The sequence below is a fragment of the Saimiri boliviensis genome, chromosome 21 (assembly GCF_048565385.1).
Source record: "Saimiri boliviensis isolate mSaiBol1 chromosome 21, mSaiBol1.pri, whole genome shotgun sequence".
Taxonomy (NCBI): domain Eukaryota; kingdom Metazoa; phylum Chordata; class Mammalia; order Primates; family Cebidae; genus Saimiri; species Saimiri boliviensis.
In genome coordinates, this window is record NC_133469.1 from 21702148 (window position 1) to 21721757 (window position 19610).

At 53.1% G+C, this 19610-nt stretch overlaps 1 pseudogene; it reads right to left on the reverse strand.

Annotated features, from left to right (window-relative positions):
* Positions 1–487: 487 nt before the first annotated feature.
* Positions 488–15880, reverse strand: LOC141582571 (serine/threonine-protein kinase PAK 4-like; annotated as a pseudogene).
* Positions 15881–19610: the final 3730 nt, after the last annotated feature.

Here is a 19610-nt window from a genome sequence, read left to right on the forward strand (position 1 = left end):
AATATGTACATATATACATAATAAAACCATACATATTTATAAACAAATGAAATTATATAAGTATATACTATATAAATACAGAAATATATAAATTTATACACAATATTTATATGTAAATATTTGTAAAATATAAATATATAAGTATATAAATTTATATATAATATATACTTACAAGCTACATAAATATAAAATCTATATTTATATATAAATACAATATATAAATAATTATATATGTATATTTATTCCCTTATTACTGATTCTCCAGTGTTAGTTAACAGAAAGCATTGAAATTATAGTCTGTGCAAACATATTATGTGTACGTGAATTCCATATACAAAGTTTTCAGTTTCCAAAGTGGCACCATATGTGTTATTTCACTGTTAAATTTTTTCACCTTACAACATATTTTTTGACATTTTCTAAGTCAGTAAATTAAATTTTTCCGGTTATTTATTGCTGCGTAACAAAAATTCATCCCAGAACGAAGTTAGTTAACACAATAATTGATGACTGCCTCTTGTAGTTCTGTGGACTGAGAGTTCAGATAGTGCATGGTGTGAGTGGCTGGTCCCTGCCCCGCAGAATCTGTGGACCCCTCTGAGAAGGCTCTCACAGCAGGGGCTGGAAAAGCTGTGGACAGTCTCTCAAAGCCTATCTTTCTCTTCCTCTCTCTTTTCCTCTTCGAAATCACACCTTTGTGCTTCATTCTGGACAACAGAGTGAGACTGTCTCCAAACAAACAAACAAATAAAATTCTAAAATAAAAAAAATAGATCTTTCTTTATCTTTAGGCTCCTATGAAGCTGCTGAGTGAGGCACAGTGTCTTTAAATATGTAGAAGCTGCCAGGCATGGTGGCTCACACCTGTAATCCCAGAACTTTGGAAAGCTGAGGTGGGCAGATCAGCTGAGGTCAGGAGATCAAGAGAACAGTATGGCTAATGTGGTGAAACCCCGTTTCTACTAAAAATACAAAAAATTAGCCGGACGTGATGGCCTGGAATCCCAGCTACTCAGAAGGCTGAGACAGGAGAATCCCTTGAACCCGGGAGGCGGAGTTCATAGTGAGCGGAGATCTTACCACTGTACTCCATCTTGGGCACCAAGAGCGAAACTTCATCTCAAAAAAAGATATGCGGAAGTCTCTTTGGTATGTCCTTACACATGTCTGAGGCCTCAACAACGGATGGTACAGCCTTATTCTTGAGTTCATCCTTCCCAGGGATCAGATTTTCTGCCTTAGATTTGAAAGGTGTTGCCTGGAGACACCACAGTGAGAAACAGCGTCCGTTCTCACCCAGCAAATCCTGGTTCCTTGCTATTCCATCTTAATTCCACTGAGAAACCGGAATCGCTTCTTTAATTAATGTCTCTCTGCTTATCTTTGCTCATAGGCATCTTGAATAATCCAGCTGGCCTTTTCTATTTCCCACTCGGAAATCGCCGTAGTCAGATCCATGAGGTGATGAGGTATCCTTACCATCGGTCATATTGATTTCTTGTTTTTTTTTTTTTTGGTGTTTTTTTTTTTTTTTTTTTTTTTTTTTTGAGACTGAGTTTCACTCTTGTTTCCCAGGCTGGAGTGCAATGGCGCGATCTCCGCTCACTGCAACCTCCGCCTCCTGGGCTCAGGCAATTCTTCTGCCTCAGCCTCCCGATTAGCTGGAATTACAGGCACGTGCCACCATGCCCAGCTAATTTTTTGTATTTTTAGTAGAGGCAGGGTTTCACCATGTTGACCAGGATGGTCTCGATCTCTTGACCTCGTGATCTACCAGCCTCGGCCTCCCAAAGTGCTGGGATTACAGGCTTGAGCCACCGTTTTTCAACTTGACAAGAACGAACCCGTCCAGGGTGGGCTGAAACGCCAGCCAGGGAGGAGGCAGGGGAAAGAATGCCATTCTAGCAGGACGGTTAAAGCGCCCTGGGCTGCGAATTGGGGTGGAGGGGTGAAGCGTGTGGTTTTCATGGGGCAGAGCTGGGTTTGGGGTGGGCCAGGAGGTGGGACCAGAAGAGGGACAGGGAAGGGTTTATTGTGGCTCAAGCCTGTAATCCCAGCACTTTGGGAGGCCGAGGCAGGTGGATCACAAGGTCAAGAGATCGAGACCATCCTGGTCAACATGTGAAACCCTGTCTCTACTAAAAATACAAAAAAGTAGCTGGGCATGGAGGCGTGTGCCTGTAATCCGAGCTACTCAGGTGGCTGAGGCACGAGAATTGCCTGAACCCAGGAAGCGGAGGTTGCGGTGAGCCGAGATCGGGCCATTGCACTCAAGCCTGGGTAATGAGCGAAACTCCGTCTCAAAAAAAAAAAAAAAAAAGATTGAAACTGGACCCCTTCCTTTTACCATATGCAAAAATCAACTTAAGATGGATTCAAGGCTTAAACCTAAAACCTACAGTGTTCTTGGGGCTATAAAAACTAGTGAAGCAAACCTAGAAGATACCATTGTGGACATAGGTCCTGCAAAGATTTCATGACAAAGATGCCCAAAGCAGTGATAAGAAAAACATATTGACAGATGGGACCTAGTTAAAAACTAAAGCGCATCTGCAAAGTGAAAGAAACTAACAACGTCAACAAACAACCTACAAAATGGGAGAAAATACTTGCAAACTATACAGCTATCAAAGGGCTGATATCGAGAATCTATAGGGAACTTAGGTGAAGTCTTGCAGCAGCTGTTATTCTAGAGCTAGTTTCTTCCTGCTGCCAGGAAGTTGCCATCCATCTGTGTGCTTTCTTGTACTCCCTAGGTGTTCAATGAGTTTTCTCACTCAGGATCTTCAGAGCTTGTCTATGTTCCAGTTCTTTCTTACATCCAGAAATTGTTGGACTTACACCTCTCCACTAACTGCCCTCCTCCTAGCTGCATGAGATTGTGGTCTTTTTATGCACATCTTAGTTGTCAGCTAGGAACTTAAAGAAATCTTTATGAAAAATTGCTAGCTTTTTATCTGTATGCCCCTTACCTCTCCAGTTCTCTGCCCCCCAAAATGTAGCTACCTAAGCCTCCATGAGCTCTGATCCCTCAATTTACTGAGAACGCTGTGTTCTGTTTGGTTTCCTTCTCCTTTACAGTGAGGCTGAAAATATCTCCAGGTCGAAAGCTGGATAGTCTCAGGACACATGTAATTTATTCTCTTCTCACATGGATCACAGCCCTGTACTATCTGTTGTCCAATTACAGGAAACACTTATTTTGTACGTTTGTGTAGTTTCCAATTGTTAATAGTGGGAGGGAAACTGACTTATTATGTTGTTTGGTGCAAACATAATTGAGGTTTTTGAAATTACCTTTTTTTTAATTTTTATTTTTGAGGTGGAGTCTTGCTCTGTTGCCAGGGTGGAGTGATCTCAGCTCATGGCAATGTCCACCTCTTGGTTTTAAGCAAGTCTCCTGTCTCAGCCTGCCAAGTAGCTGGGATTACAGGCACCCGCCACCATGCCTGGCTCATTTTTGCATTTTTAGTTAAGACAGAGTCTCAGCATGTTGGCCAGGGTGTTCTGAAACTCTTAACTTCTCAAGTGATCCAGTTGTTTTGGCTTCCTAAGTGCTGAGATTACAGGCACGAGTCACTGCATTCTACTTCCATTACTTTCAATGGCAAAAACTGGAATTACTTTTGCACCAACCTCATAACATGGAAGCAAAAATTGCTCAGTTTTGATTTTAGTGGTCATGTTCTCTGCATTCAGAATTTAGTGGATAGCTGTTTGATTTTAGTGCACCAAAGATGATGCCAATCATTGTAAGTTGTACTAGGTTTTTAAATTTTTGTTGACATGTTGTCTGTCAGGCGAATTATTCCTTTCAGAGATGTATGTGTGTATGAAAGAGAGGGGACCTGGCTGCTTTTAATATTTAGTCTTTGTGTTTAAGAAATGTAATGTTGGCCGGGTGCAGTGGCTCATGCCTGTAATCCCAGCACTTTGGGAGGCCGAGGCGGGCGGTTCACAAGGTCAATAGATCGAGACCATCCTTTGGGAGGCTGAGGCGGGTGGATCACGAGGTCAATAGATAGAGACCATCCTGGTCAACATGGTGAAACCCCGTCTGGATAGCTCACCTCACAACTGCCAGCGGCTCTCCTGGGCAGCACTGGCAAGGTCAGCCATCAAGTCCGGAACTGCTTGTCAGAAAGGAGGCTGGGGCTCTGAAAGGGGTTCCCAGCTGATTACAAACAATGCAGAGAGGACAGGGTGTAAAGCCTGTCGCTTATCTGGGCTATTTTCTTTTTCTTTTTCTTTTTTTTTTTTTGAGAAAGTCTCACTCAGTGGCCAAGGCTGGAGTGCAGTGATGTGATCACAGCTCACTGCAGCTTCCAATGTCTGGGCTTCAGCAACCCGCCTGCCTCAGCCTCCTGAGTAGTTGGGACAATCGGCACGTGCCACTATACCTGGCTCATTTTCTTTCTTTGAGACAGAGTCTCACTCTGTTGCCTAGGCTGGAGTGCAATGGCATATTCTTGGCTCACTGCAACCTCCGCCTCCCAGGTTCAAGCATTTCTCCTGCCCCAGCCCCCCGAGTAGCTGGGATTACAGGCGTCTACCACTATATACAGCTAATTTTTGTATTTTTAGTAGAGACAGGGTTTCACCATGTTGGCCAGGCTAATCTGGAACTCCTGACCTCAGGAGATTTCACCCACCTTGGCCTCCCAAAGTGCTTGGATTACAGGCATGAGCCACTGCACCCGGCCAATTAGTTTTATTCTTTTGTAGAGACAGGGTCTCACTATGTTGTCCAGGCTGGTCTTCAACCAGTCCTCCAGTTTCAGCCTCCCAAAGCATTGGGATTACAGGTGTGAGCCACCATGCCCAGCCTCTGAACCATTCTCATAAATCCAGGGAACAAAACCCTTAGCCAGATGTGCCTCCAAGGAGGCAGTAGACATGCAGAAGCAGAGACAAACACAGCTCTGCCGGAGGGTTTGCAAGGTGAGTGACGGAGCCAATGCAGGGCACTGGAGGCGTGCAGATGACACAGCCCAACCTGTGCCCCTTAGTACCGTGGTCTTCGTCCGCTGCTCCACGTCCACCATGTCAAGCAGGGGGAAGGCCATCTGCAGCTCATCCATGGTAAGAACATTCTGGAATCCCAGTCTGGAGCGAGCTCAGGGAAGTAATGCTGGACAGTTTTGGGGGAAGATGCCTTTCTGAATGCATCACATCACAAGTGAAGGGAACACAACCCAGTCCTGATCAAGCCAGGCAGGGGGGCAGCAAGCAGAGCCCAGCAAGGATGGCACAAATCCTGCAGGTGCTGGCGAGCAGGCTGCAACTGCACAGGTAGAGAGGGCAGCTCCTGGGCAACCCACCAACAGTCACCAGGCACATGACAGGTACCAGGTCCTATGCCAGACATGGCCCAAAGGGCAAAAGCACATAAAAATTTCTGTCCCCAGGTGAGTGCAGTGGCTCACACCTGAAATCCCAGCACTTTGGGAGGCTGAGGTGGGAGAATTGATGGAGCCCAGGAGTTCCAGGTCATTCTGGGCAACATAGTGAGACCCTGTCTCTACAAATAAAACAGTCAGCTACACATGGTGGCATATGCCTGTAGTCTACTCAGGAGGTTCCTCAAGAGGCTGGGGCAGGAGGATCAGTTGAGCCCGGGAGGTCAAGGCTACCATGAGCTACGATTGCACCACTGTACCCCAGCCTGGGCAACAGAGTGAGACCCTTTCTCAAAAAAAAAGAAAAGAAAAGAAAAGAAAAAAACTGTCCCGAGGAGCCCAGCACATTCAGAACCCATCAAAACCAGTGTTCTGAGAACAGTGCTGCCAGTCAGTGCTGAGTTCAGAAGAGACTCCTCAGTGGGCTGGGGAGTCCAGCAGAGGGAGGAGGGCTGGAGCTAAAATCTTGTAAGATGAACATGAATCAGCAAGGAAGAAGAGACCCTGGGGAGGGCCAAGCCAGCTTCAGTCTATCTCCTCTAAGATCTGCCTCCATCTTCCTGTCCTCAATTCTAACTCGCAGTGTTAACTGGATGTGGTTTTGGATTAATCTCAAAATGAATTTCCACCAAATCCTGATTCTATCAGATTGCCCCATCAGCAATAAAGCCTGCCCTGCCCTCCACTGCCCTGAGACTCCTGAAGTTAACTTGCAAGGTTCCAGACACCCTGGCACCACCCCTCCTGTTCTCATTCCTCTCCCTATCCCATTCCAACCTCCTATTTCCCCTGCCTGGGAAACCTTAGCTATCTGCTGGGCTCCACTGTACCCCTCCAAGAAGCCAAGGCAATTCCTGACCCAGGGATACTCCACTGCCCCCCCTCCAATACCTGTGGCACACTCCTGTGAGCTTATGAGCCTTTAATCATACGCCTTGGTAAACGCTCCTTTTTGCACATAGTGTTATTCTTGCCTCCTCAGGCACAAGCCCCTGATTCATTCGTAAGCCCTGCGCCTCATCCTGGTCCTCGTCCTGTTCACTGTGTCGCACACCTCTGGTACAGAGGACAGGCTCAGCATCACCCAGCTGCTTGAGAACAGGGGCCTGGTATTCTGCAGGCTCCCAAAGACAAGCTCCCTGTAACTGCTTCACTACCACTGGCTAATACGCTGACTAAGCACCCCAAGGAAGAGACTAGAGAAGGGGTTCCCAAACCTAGTTACAGAACCACTAGGAGAGGTATTTTGGTTTTTTAAAAATACAGATTCCTGAGTTTTACCCTAGACCTAGTAAACCAAGGCTCCAGTGCAGAGACCCTGGAATCTGCATTTTTATGCTCCCCAAAGGATTCTTATGCAGGGGTAAGAAGACTGGCTTTTGGAAACCACCAGACATGAGGACCGACCGCACTCGGGAGCTGTCCTCCCACCCCTCAGCCCGCAGCATCACCCATGCACCCCGGCACCCAGCATCCCTCACCACAGTCCCCACTCAGCTAAGGGAGGGAAGGCTCCAGCCCTGCCCCTTCCCTTCAGACAGAGTAAGATCAAAAGGTTACCCCCGGGCATTCTCCACCACAGGCCCCTGCCCAGACACCAGCCTCTGCTTCTCATGGTACTTTGAGAAGAGCTTCACGGGGCTGTGAGACAGAATAACCTGATCTGCATCCACCTGTGGGACAGCCAGGACAGGGGAGGGCAGAGGAAGACAGAACCATTGAGGGAAATAATGAGACAGGTGACAGGCCCTTTAGCCTAGGGAAGGGAAAACCCACTAAGAAAAAGAACAGACACAAAGCCCTCTCTAGCACCCAGCAGCACTTCTAAAATGCACCTTTCCAGATGTGAGAAGAACCCGTCTCATTTGGTCCTTGCCACACAAAACAAGAGGCCAGAAATGTCACAGATGTGGGTTCCAGCCACTTACCACCTTGTCAGGTGGAGCTATATTTCCCAGGCCCCCACCTGGAAGCCACAGGGCTCACGTGTGCTCCCTGTCACTGTCACAGAAATCGGTGTTTTACTTTCTATTTTCAGACATGATGTGCAGCCCAGAGGTCAGAGCTGGGCTCCAGAGCCAGACCGCTGGGGAGCTCTACCACCTCCCAGTGGGGACTTCTGGGTGAGTCACCTCCCACAGGATCCCCCCATCTCCCACCTTCATGGCCTCTAGGGCTCTTGGGGGCAGTGGCCTGAGTACTGCAGACAGCAAAGGTCAGGCGGGGCTGGGAACCGGTGGCCCCGAAAACCTGTGCCCTGGGGCCCTGCAGCCCAGGAGCATCTTGGGTTGGATTGGAGAGGAAGACAGCCCTGCTCTGGGGCTGTGAGGGGCCACAGCCTACCTCTACAACAACCAGGCCCCCCACACCTTCTTAAGAACTGTAGACCCCTTTATGTTTTTGTTTTTGTTTTTGTTTTGGGGATAGAGTCTTGCTCTGTAGCCCAAGCTGGAGTGCAATGGCGCAATCTTGGCTCACTGCAGCCTCCACCTTCCAGGTTCAAGCAATTCTGCCTCAGCCTCCCAAGTAGCTGGGATTACAGGTGACTGTCACCATGCCCAGCTAATTTTTTGTATTTTTACTAGAGACAGGGTTTCACTATGTTTGTCAGGTTGGTCTCGAACTCCTGTCCTCGTGATTCCCCCGCCTCGGCCTCACAAAGTGCTGGGATTACAGGTGTAAACCACTACACCTGACCCACTTTCTGAATTTTGAGGATCTCTATGGGTCTTCTTGTCTCCAGTGAAACCCACCCCCACAACCATGGGAGGACAATTTCAGGTGGTCTACAGTTGTCGCCCCCAAAATATATCTGCAGACATCCTGAGATTTCCACGAACTGACGGTGAAACAGCTCTCTCTGCCTCTGCCTAGACTGACAGTGCAGTTTTATTTTCCTTGGGGGAAGGGATGGAGTCATCCAGTTCTGCAGAAATTTCGTTGGAGTCAAGGGCCCTTTCCTACAGAAAGTCATGTCCACCCTACATTATCAGTGCCACAGCCTGGGGTTCAGAATCTCAGTCCAAAGAATGAGAGATAGGGCTGTGTTCATACCCCAAACTGGGTGCTGGGCAGGCAGTGGCTTTTCAGTGGAGGGAGAAGCCTGCAGTGAAGGCTGCGCTGTCTGCCCCTGGGCCCAGCATCCAGTGCTAACAGAATAGCCCCCACCAGCCTGTGCCCTCCCACTTCACAGAGCCCTGACCAGCCTCTGCCCTCCCACTGCACAGAGCCCCCACCGGCCTGTGTCCTCCCACTGCAGAGCCCCCACCAGCCTGTTTTCTCCCACTGCACAGAGCCCCTACCAGCCTGTGTCCTCCCACTGCAGAGCCCCCACTGGCCTGTGTCCTGCCACTGCAGAGCCCTCACCGGCCCATGTCCTCCCAGTGCAGAGACCCCACCACCTTGTATCCTCCCACTGCACAGAGCCCCCACCAGCCTGTGTCCTTCCACTGCAGAGTCCCCACCGGCCTGTGTCCTCCCACTGCACAGAGCCTCCACTGGCCTGTGTCCTGCCACTGCAGAGCCCCCACCAGCCTGTGTACTCCCAAAGCACAGTCTCCACCGGCCTGTGTCCTGCCACTGCAGAGTCCCCACCAGCCCGTGTCCTGCCACTGCAGAGTCCCCACCAGCCCGTGTCCTCCCAGGGCACAGAGCCTCCACTGCCTGTGTCTTCCCACTGCAGAGTCCCCACCAGCCTGTATCCTCCCACTGCACAGAGCCCCCACCAACCTGTGTCCTCCCACTGCACAGAGCCTCCACTGGCCTGTGTCCTGCCACTACAGAGCCCCCAGGGTCCTGTGTCCTCCTACTGCACAAACCATCCACTATCCTGTGTCCTCCCCCTGCAGAGTCCCCACCGGCCTGTGTCCTCCCCCTGCTGAGCCACCACAGGCCTGTGTCCTCCCACTGCAAAGAGCCTTCACCGGCCTGTGTCTTCCCACTGCAGAGTCCCCACTGGCCTGTGTCCTTCCCCTGCAGAGACCCCTCCAGGTTGTAACCTCCCACTGCAGAGAGCCCCCACCAGCCTGTCCTCTCACTGCACAGAGCCCCCTCCAGCCTGTGCCCTCTCACTGCAGAGTCCCCTCCAGCTTGTGACCTCCCACAAGCCTGTGTCCTCCCACTACAGAGCCCCCTCCAGCCTGTGCCCTCTCACTGCAGAGTCCCCTCCAGCTTGTGACCTCCCACGAGCCTGTGTCCTCCCACTACAGAGCCCCCTCCAGCCTGTGCCCTCTCACTGCAGAGTTCCCTCCAACTTGTGACCTCCCACGAGCCTGTGTCCTCCCACTACAGAGCCCCCACCAGCCTGTGCCCTCCCACTGCAGAGCCCCCAGCAGCCTGTGTCCTGCCACTGCACAGAGCCCCCAAAGTGCTGGAACCCAGCTCTGGGCTGCATCAGGGACGAAGTCCTGGATCCTCGACACAGCTCTAGAGGGTCAAGCCCACCTACCCTCAAAAAGGGTGGGGAGAGACAGGGAAGCCCCACCATGAGAACCCTGACCCCCCACAGCCCATCACCTGTCCCCTCACCCTGCTGTCATGGGTTAGCAGGATTGAGTCACTCTTGATGTCCAGTTGGATGACATCCTGGTTGTGGAGCACCAACAGGGCCTGGAGCACAGCCATGCATGGCCGAGATCTGCTCCTTATTCATCCTGCGGGTGGGGGTGAGCAGGTGGGTGGACAGCTCCCCAGGGGCAGAGGGGAATGAAGCCCTGCCTTGGGCTGGGAGGAACCTGAGCCAGCTTGACCCCACTCTGAAGCTGGAGGAATGGAAGACATGACCCCATGCCCAGGGGGTAAAGGGGGACACTGCACAGCTGGTTTGGAGATGTGGCCCCACCCCAAGTGGTCTGCAGGGGACCTGGTCACGTCACAGGAGGAGTCTGAGGCCCCAGAAGTACCTGGTATGGGTGACAATGTTGGTGAGAGAGTCTCCTTCCAGAAACTCCATGACCATCCAGAGCTTGTCCCCCACCAGGCAGCTGTAGTACATCACCACGTTCTCATGCTCATAGTCCCACATGATCATCACCTGTGCAGGGGCCGGGTCAGCAGTGAAGGTGGCCAGAGTGGAACAGAAAGGAGCAGGAGGGCTGACCAGGCCTGCCTCACACCCAGCCACTGCCTCCTATTGGGTCCCCTTGCAGTACTACATCGAGCTTGTGCTCATGGGGCCACCTGGCCTGCCCTCCCCTAGTACTGCCCCAGCCACATGGCCCTCAGAGGCAGCCTAAAGCCCACACCTCCCTTCTGAGTGCTCCCCTGGGACAATGCCCATCTCAGGTCAGTCCTGGGTTGGTGCTGAAGGGAGGTGGGAAGAGCATTTGAGCTCAGGGCTGAGACCCTGGACAAGCAAGTATTGGGCAAGGATGAGAGAAGAGGCGCGCACGTGAGGGCAAATGAGGAACCCAGGCGGGGGAGCTCCTGGTGCAGCTGGGTGCTGTGATGCATGGCAGGGCGAGAGGGGCTTCATACACCGGGCAAAATGTGTGCAGGCTTCCTCTTGTCAGGATGCTGCAGGGCACTGCCAGGGTCTAAGGTGGAATGGGGGTGGGGTGGGCCTGAACGTGAGAAACTTCCTTTTGGTTGTTGTGTGGGCTGTGCTGAGGACTTGGTGGTTGTGTGGAGCCTGGGGCAGGGCCTGGAGTGGGAGACAATGGACTGTGCAGACATAGAGAGAAGTTGCCGGCCCAGGGCTGACAGACTAGGGTGGGACACGGGGAACCCAGGAGGGGCAGGTCTGGAGGACACTACTCTGGAGTCCAGGTGGGCTCAATGGGTGTGAAGGGGCTGGACGACACTGGGTGGGTAGTCAGTGGGTCGAGGAACCCTGGGTCAGAGGCTCAGGGACAGAGATGTGGGTGAGGATGCTGTGAGAACAGGCAGGGACCTACCTGGGGTGGAGATGGCCTGGGGGTGGGAAGCAGTGAGGGGAGCAGGGGGGCCTGGTGCAGCACAGAGGAGTGCAGGGAGAGGAGGGAGGGCAGGGTGGGAGCACAGCAGGGAGAGGAGGTAGAGCGGGGGCAGGGGGAGGCAGGGAAGGAGGATGGCAGGAAAAAAGGAAGGGCAGGGCAGGAGGGTGGCAGGGAGAGGGTACAGCAGGGCAGCAGCTCTCGCACCTCTCTGAAGAGCAGCTCATGCATCTGCTGCTTGCACAGGTCCATCTCCTTGATGGCCAGCAGGTTGCCCGAGCTGCGCACGGTGGCAATGCACATAATGCATTGAAGTTGTCCATGTAGGATCAGGGGTCGCCTGGGTCCATCACCAGCTGCAGGGCAGCCCGGAAATGTTCATGGGATGCGTGCTGTGGCTCCCACTGTGGCAAGCGGGTGCCAGGGGGCCCAGGAAGAGCAGGGGTGATGAGAGCGCCAGGGCCTCAGGCTGGAGAAACCAGCTGGGGCTCTGAGGCGTGGGGGTCTAGCACTCCAGTGCTGGGGGTACCTTGGGCTCAAGCGGGAGGCCAGGAGGAGGAGGAGAAGTGCTGGTCGGCCAGGCCACCTGTTGATGGCCCATTAGGGGCCACGTCTTGAGGCTCTACATGAAACAAAACAGAGGTAACTGTCAGTGAAGGGTGCCTGGGCCCAGCTCTGCTCCCTAAGTAGGGGAGAGGCCCAGTGATGAGACAGACACATTGGTGGTCAGGATTAGATGCACAATGGGTCTGGCAGGGCTGGAAGGTGGCGATGGGAGAGCAACAGTTAGGGGACCTCGGAGGCCCTGGGGTGGGGGATGGGTTACCCTTCACCCCGGCATGGATGGTTGGTGTCAACCCTCTCATAGGTGTTTAAGGGCCAGCCAGCTGCCAATTTCACCCCACTGGCCAGACCAACAGGCTGAGGGGTGCCGATGTCAGGCCCAGAGAAAGGGGGTCCCCTGAGCCCTCCCTGGAAGACTTGGGCCTTTTCTCTGGCCCCACTTGTCGCCTGTCACTACTGTCACCATCTGCCTCACTATGACTGGTGATCCAGCCTAGACTGCCTGCCTTCCCCAGGACCACTCTGGCCATGGTGGCCAGCTCCTCCATTATTCCATTTTCCTGGCGGGCACAGGCAGGCGCTGGAGGGCTGTCTCTCTGAAGAGAGTTGGAGCGTGTCACCGACATGTTCTCAAACTCACCCAGAAGCAGCATGAGGGCCCCATTTTTGGTACCTTTGCTGCCCCACATGATGGTCTGGGGTCCTGGCCAATGGTGGGTGGGGGTGCAGCAAGAAGTGGGGGACACAGAATGGGTATCCAAGACAGGGACTTGATGGCATGACACACACAGAGATAAGAGAGAGACAAAATGAGATACTGTGGAGTAAGGATGGCATGGGTGGTGGCCCGTCCCCCTCTGGGATGCCGCTGCAGGGTCAGAGGAGTGATGGCTACGGCCAGGCTGCCGCCTCCCTGGGCTGGGTGGGATCCCAGAGAGGCACCCCTTGTTTTTCTCCTGTTCCCCAGATGGGCGGCACAGTCATGCCCTGTGGGGTGGAAGGAAAGGAAGGCAGAAGCTGACTCACCCCATAATCAGGCTGAAGGCTACAAATAACAGGATGCTGTGGCCAGGCCTGGGCTGGCACTTCTTCCCCTGTGGGAACCAGTGTTCATGAGCCCCAAAACCACACTCTGCTCCCACAAAGGACAAGGGGTGGAGGACAGGGAGAGTCACAAAGGCCTGGCCCCAAAGTAGAGGTCAATGGGGTTCCAGGAGCTGGGTGGCAAATACAAACCCATGTGGAAACCATGCAGGGCGTCCAGTGCATTCCAAGTCTCTACCGTCCCCACTCTCCATGGTCTGAGTTGTGTCATACACGCTCACTCTGCCCTTGCTCTATTCCCATGCACACAGGTGTTCTTGCTGCTCTGCCCCCTCCTGCCCTGTTGGCTGCTCCTTCTGCTTGGAACATCAACTCCCAGGGTCCCTGTGGCTCTCTCCGTCCACTCTTTCAGGTCTTTGCTCAAGCTTCCACTGGCCACCCATCTAAAATGCCAGCCCCTGCCCTGCCTGTGTTCCACCTAGATCACCTGACAGCAGCTGACATGGAGCACGCAGGCATCTGTCTGCTCCTGCCTCTGTCCAGTGCATGCTCTTGGGGGCAGGGATTGTTTTTTCCTGTCTCCTTCGGGTCCCACTATATCTCAGCACCTATAAGCATCTGGCGCACAGCAGGGGCTAAGTGAACTTTTGCTAAACCACGGATTGATGAGGTGGTTGTACAGGGGCCACAGTGAGCTGGGAACAGCGGTCCTGCTGACAGGGACCTTCCCCAGGCTGCCAGGCATCTGTAGCTGGATGCCTGCCTCTAATATGCAGGAAACACTGATCCCCCAAAACCTATGGCCTTCTGCTGCCCCGTTTCTCCTGGCCATGGCTGTCTGTTGGAACCCGGGTCCTACCCAGCAGCCCCAGAAAAGCAAAGTGGGCACAAGGCCAGACTTTGCTGTTAGAACAGGGGGTTGAGGCTGGGTACAATGGCTCAACCCTATAATCTCAACACCTCTGGGGGGCTGAGGTGAGAGGACCACCTGAAGTCAGGGTTCAAGACCATCCTGGCCAACATTGTGAAAAAGTCTCCACTAAAAATAGCTGGGCATGGTGGTGGGTGCCTGTAATCCCAGCACTTTGGGAGGCCTAAGGCAGGAGGATCACCTGAGGTCAGCAGTTCCAGATCAGTCTGGCCAACATGATGAAACCCCTGTCTCCACTAAAAATACAAAAATTAGCTGGCCATGGTGGTAGGCACCTGTAATCCCTTGGGAGTTACTCCAGATGCTGAGCCAGGAAGGAGGCTGAGACAGCAGAATTGCCTGAACCTGGGAGGCGAAGTTTGCAGTGAGCTGACATCGCAGTGGCACTGCACTCCAGCCTGGGAGATAGAGCAGAACTCTGTCTTAAAATGAAACAAAACAAAAGCCAGGGGGTGGAGAGGGCCCTGGGAGACCTGGGTCCTGGCCAAGGGCAGCAAACACAAGCACCCATGGGGCTCCAGGTCAGCACTGGCCACGAGGCACTGTGTGTGAATTCAGGTGACCTATTTCCTGGTGGACAGTCACAGCCAGGCCTCTCATCTGGTGAGCCAAGTGGGGGCTGGGATTTTGGAGACACATGCCAGTGGCCACAGAGCCAGGCAGGTCCTGGAGCAGAGGGGGTCGTGTGCGGCCTGTGGCCCACAAGAGCCAGGGCCACACCTGTGGAGGCAGCTGCCACTCAGCTCCAGCTGGTCTGTCACCAGAATCCAACAGCTTTGAAAAGTGAAGTCTGTCACTTTTTATGTGGTGGCAAAGAAGTCAAGGCATTCAAAAGCGCCCTGCGTGGGCCACACGGGCCCTTCCGTGGGCCTCCAAATCGAGGCTGTACTTGTGTCTATGGCCAACTTGTGGTTCTTGGCACTCCTCCCTGCCAGGCTGGGCTGGGCACCGGGAGAGGTAAGTACAGGCACATCCATCTACACCCCCTGGAAATAAACCTGGCGAGCTCCCCGTGGCCTGCAACCCTTCCCAGTCCCCACCGACCATGGGAGAGAGTCCAGGCTGTGAGGCTGGTTTCCCGAGGTCCAGCACAGTTTCCTGCCAGGCCAGCCTCATGCCGCCCACAGCCAGACACCGGCTCTGCAACTCATAATTTCACATGGAGGCAGGAGAGGGATTAAGAGCATGGAGCTTGGAAACAGAAGTTGGTTCAAATCCCAACCTTGCCATTTTGCTCTAGATGGCAGGAAAAAAAAACCCAAAACCAAAAAGTCTGCAGTGTTCCACAGGGGTGATTTCCTACATGAAAGCTCAGCTTCCCCTCAATCTGCTGCCATTCCGCCTCCTCCTCCTCCTCAGCCACAGTGTCCCCTCCTCCCAGAAGCTTGCCTGGACCCCTGGTCTGGTTCAGTTACCTCCTCCAGGCTCCTCGATCCAAGTCCTCAGCACTAGGGACTGTCACCCTGTGGGAATGGGTCCGTTCCCCACTGCCAGGAGCTCTGGGAAGGCTCAAGGGTGGGATGGGTGTGGTCCAGGGACAGGAGCATACTGCCCAGGGTATGAGGCTCAGGTTGGAGGCTGGTGTGGGGACTGTCAGACGGGTCAGGGAAGCCTCAGGTTGGGTGGCATGGGGTTCTCAGAACTTGGAGGCAGTGGGTGGAGGGTTGGAGAAGGGCCAGCCTGGGACCCAGGATCAGGGTGGAAGCTGGGATTACATCTCCGTTTCCATGTAATTGAGAAGGTGTTGGTTATAGGGTCGAGTGTGGGGTGAGGGCCAGGTCACTCGGGGTGGGGGGTGAGCTGCGGGAGGTGGTGGGTGCCGCATACCTTGGGGGCCATGGGTTGGATGGAGGTGATGCAGGTAGGGTCGATGAGGTGCTTGGGCTGGCGAGCCGACTCCTCCATCAGCCTCTGCCACTGGCGCACAGCCCAGTGAGCTTCTGCTTATGGTGATCGAAGCCCGTGTGCACGCAGTGCTCAAAGTTGGATGGTGCACAGATTGCCACCCGCTTCTTCCTCTTCTGAAACATGGTTCCGGGATCTCAGTGCGGACTGCGCGAGAGAATCACTGTGGCTGGGTGGCAGCAGTGAGCCTGCCCACATCTTCCTCCTCTGCCCCTAACCTGTCCCTTCCACTCTCATGTTCCGCCGGGATCCACAGGAGACAGCAGCCTCCTTCCTGTCTCCCTGCTCACCCCTTACCCCATCTGCATGGCAGACGCAGCCAGAGGGCACTTTTGATGGCAGACGCAGTGAGAGGGGCCATGTCCCCTTCCTCAGAACATTACTGCCTGTGTCTTACGGGCCCACAAGGCTCCGTTGCCTCTCTGTTCACATCCCCTGGAGGCCTCAGGGCCTTTGCAGGGACTGGTCCCTCTGCCTGGAGCTCACTTTCTAGTGTCTGCACAGGGCTGCCCCTCCCCTCCTTCAGGTCTCAGAGCAGCAAGGACTCCTTTCCTGACCACCCCAACTTCGAGACCAGCGTGGTCAGCATGGTGAAACCCTAGCTCTACTAAAAATATAAAAATTAGCGGGGTATGATGGGATGCACCTGTAATCCCAGCTACCTGGGAGGCTGAGGCAGGGGAATTGCTTGAACCAGGGAAGTGGAGGTTGCAGTGAGCTGAGATTGAGCCACTGCACACTCCAGCCTGGGCGACATAGTGAGACTCCATCTCAAAACAAAACACAAAGGGGCGAAGGGGAGATATGCTGGTCGAGGCGTCACACAGAGAGCCGGGAGAAAGATGGGATGGGGAGCCAGGCAGCCAGAGTTTCACTCTCCACCACATGCTACCGTGACCTTGGGCAAGTAACCACCTCTCTGTGCTGTGGATGAACCACTAACAGGGCTGCTGTGAGGGGTAGTGGGTGACTGGGAGCAAAGAGCTTGGGGTGAAGCTGGGCATATGTGGGAGGCCTGTCTGTGGGGGCCACTGTGATGGCTGGGGTGGTCCTCGCAGTGCCTGTGGAGGAGGGGCCCAGGTCCTGCTCTCCTGGAAGCCCCCATCCCAGCTGTTCCAGGCCTGGGCTCTGGGGTTGCACATACCTGGTCTGATGCTGGTGAGATAGAAGTGCCCTCAGGCAGGTGACCTCTTCTCTGGGGGTGTCAGGTTACTTATCTGTAAAATGAGAAGAATGCATCTATTCACTAATTCATTCATTCATTCAGTAAGCAGTCAGCAATGGGCTTCCTCTGTGGCCACTGTAGTCACCCAGCCAGCCTTTGACCTCATGGGAAGTTCTCGTGGGGCACAGACCTGTCCCCATGCAGCAGTAGCCCAGAGTGGTCAGGGCTGAGTGGTGGGAGCATGGGACCCTGGAGGGATGTCAGGGTGGGCAGCAGGGAGGCTTCCTGGATGAGGAGAAGCGTGGACAGCAATGGATGAGGGCATACGCAGGTGTAGTTTCTGTGTTGTTCTCAGCTGGCTACCCCGCAGCTGGCATGGCACCTAGACCTATGCCTCTAGTGAGAGGATGGAGGATGTGCAGATCCATGTGGCCCCTCCACACCTGCTACTTCTTCTGGCTCAGGCTGCTTCCCTGGTAGCAGCTGGGAAGGTTAGACCCTGAGATAGGACCATCGATGGGAGCCAGCCAGGGGAACTGGTTTGGCAGTGGGAGCCCCAATGGAGGCAGGTGGGGACCCAGCAGCCAACCTGTCTCAATTGGTCCCAAGTAGCCAGTGGGTGGTCGGAGCCAGGCCTGACCAGGGCCCCTGGGGTTGGCCCAGTTTCCCTGCTTCCCCTGGGGCTTGGGGTGGAGGGTAGGCAGGGGGCAGGGGCTCCTTTGTCTCTGCCCAGCCTCTTCTCTGAGCCCAATGCCAGTGCCCTCACAGTCTACTAGGTGTGCCCACCCCATGGTGGCCCTAATCTATTCTCTTACTATTTTCCAGGCCCAGCTCCTAGGGTCATCCACACACCCCGAGTGTCCCCATCTCTCCACTCTGCCTGCTGTCACTCCAGATCTGCATCCTCTGTCCTCCGGCCTCTCTGTCCTCCCATAGGTCCCTCCACCCGCTTTGTCCCCCATGACCTTCATCATGAACTTGTGGCCATGCCCATCCTGCTCCCTCCTCCACTTTGGGGCACTAGGCAGTTCCCATAGCCACAGGAACAGGATCAGCCTTGTGACCCTTCGATAAACCCACAGGGTGGAGAGTGGGGCAGATCCAGAGGTTCAGGATGCCTGGGACTGATGGGAGCAGCCTGGAGGGTGGGTGGCCAACCCAGTAAGCAGCACAGGTGCCCGGGATGTCCTCTGAAGCTTGGGCTCCTGCCCTCCCACCCATATACCCCCAAGGGAAGGGGGCCAGGGACACACATCCGAATGTTTGCTAGGCGCCACCACTTCCCTCTGGGCACTGCACAGAGGGGAGGATAAATAGAGGAACTGACTGTGTTTATTAATGACCAGGCAGGGGTCCCACCCTGGCCCCTTCTGGGCAGCTCCGAGCCCGGCTAGCTCCCCCAGCAGGTGCGCCCTTCCTACCCTAAGCTCCTGACCTCCCGGGGGCCCACAGAGGCAGTGCTGGGCCTGGGAGGAGCAAGAAGAGCTGAGCAGAAAGGCTGTAAAACAAAAACAAGGCTATCTAGCAGAATGGTTGTCAATGTGTACATTCAACTTACAGAGTTAAACTGATGTGTGTTTGCAGCAGTTCAGAAACCCTTTCTTTGAAGAATGTAGAAACAGTCATTTCTAACCCTATAGTGGCATATAAGAGTTAGCAGTAAGAATGCGTTTAAAACACAAAAGACCCGCTTCTTACAAACTGATCTGCTGTGTGTTGGTTCCTTTTCGGAAGTTGCATCTATGTTTAGATTCAGCGAGTTAGAAACATGTTTCTTCTAAAAGCTGTGTTTGGACATTCCAGAGTGGATGGGAGTACAGGCTGTAATGACAAACATCTGGCTCTAAAACAAAAACAAAGTCATCTAGCAGAATGGTTGTCAATGTGTGCATTCAACTTACAGAGGTAAACTGATTTGTGTTTGCAGCAGTTCAGAAACCCTTTCTTTGGAGTATGTAGAAACAGTCATTTCCAGCCCTATAGTGGCATTTAAGAGTTAGCAGTAAGAATACGTTTAAAACACAGAAGACCCACTTCTTACTAACTGATCTGCTGTGTGTTGGTTCCTTTTAGGAAGTTCCATCTATGTTTAGATTCAGCGAGTTAGAAACACATTTCTTCTAAAAGCTGTGTTTGGACATTCCAGAGTGGATGGAGTACAGGCTATAAAGAGAAATATCTGGTTCTAAAACAAAAACGGAGACATCTAGCAGAATGGTTGTCAATGTGTGCATTCACCTTAGAGTTAAACTGATGTGTGTTTACAGCAGTTCAGAAACCCTTTCTTTGGAGAATGTAGAAACAGTCATTTCCAGCCCAATAGTGGCATAAAGAGTTAGCAGTAAGAATGCGTTTAAAACACAGAAGACCCGCTTCTTACAAACTGACCTGCTCTGTGTGGGTACCTTTTAGGAAGTTGCATCTATGTTTACATTCACCAAGTTAGAAATACGTTTTTTCTAAAAGCTGCATTTGGACATTCCAGAGTGGTTGGGTGTACAGGCTGTAAAGAGAAATATCTGGCTGTAAAACAAAAACGGAGCTATCTAGCAGAATGGTTGTCAATGTGTGCATGCAAATTACAGAGTTAAACTGACGTGTGTTTGCATCAGTACAGAAACCCTTTCTTTGGAGAATGTAGGAACAGTCATTTCCAGCCCTAGAGACGCATATAAGAGTTAGCAGTAAGA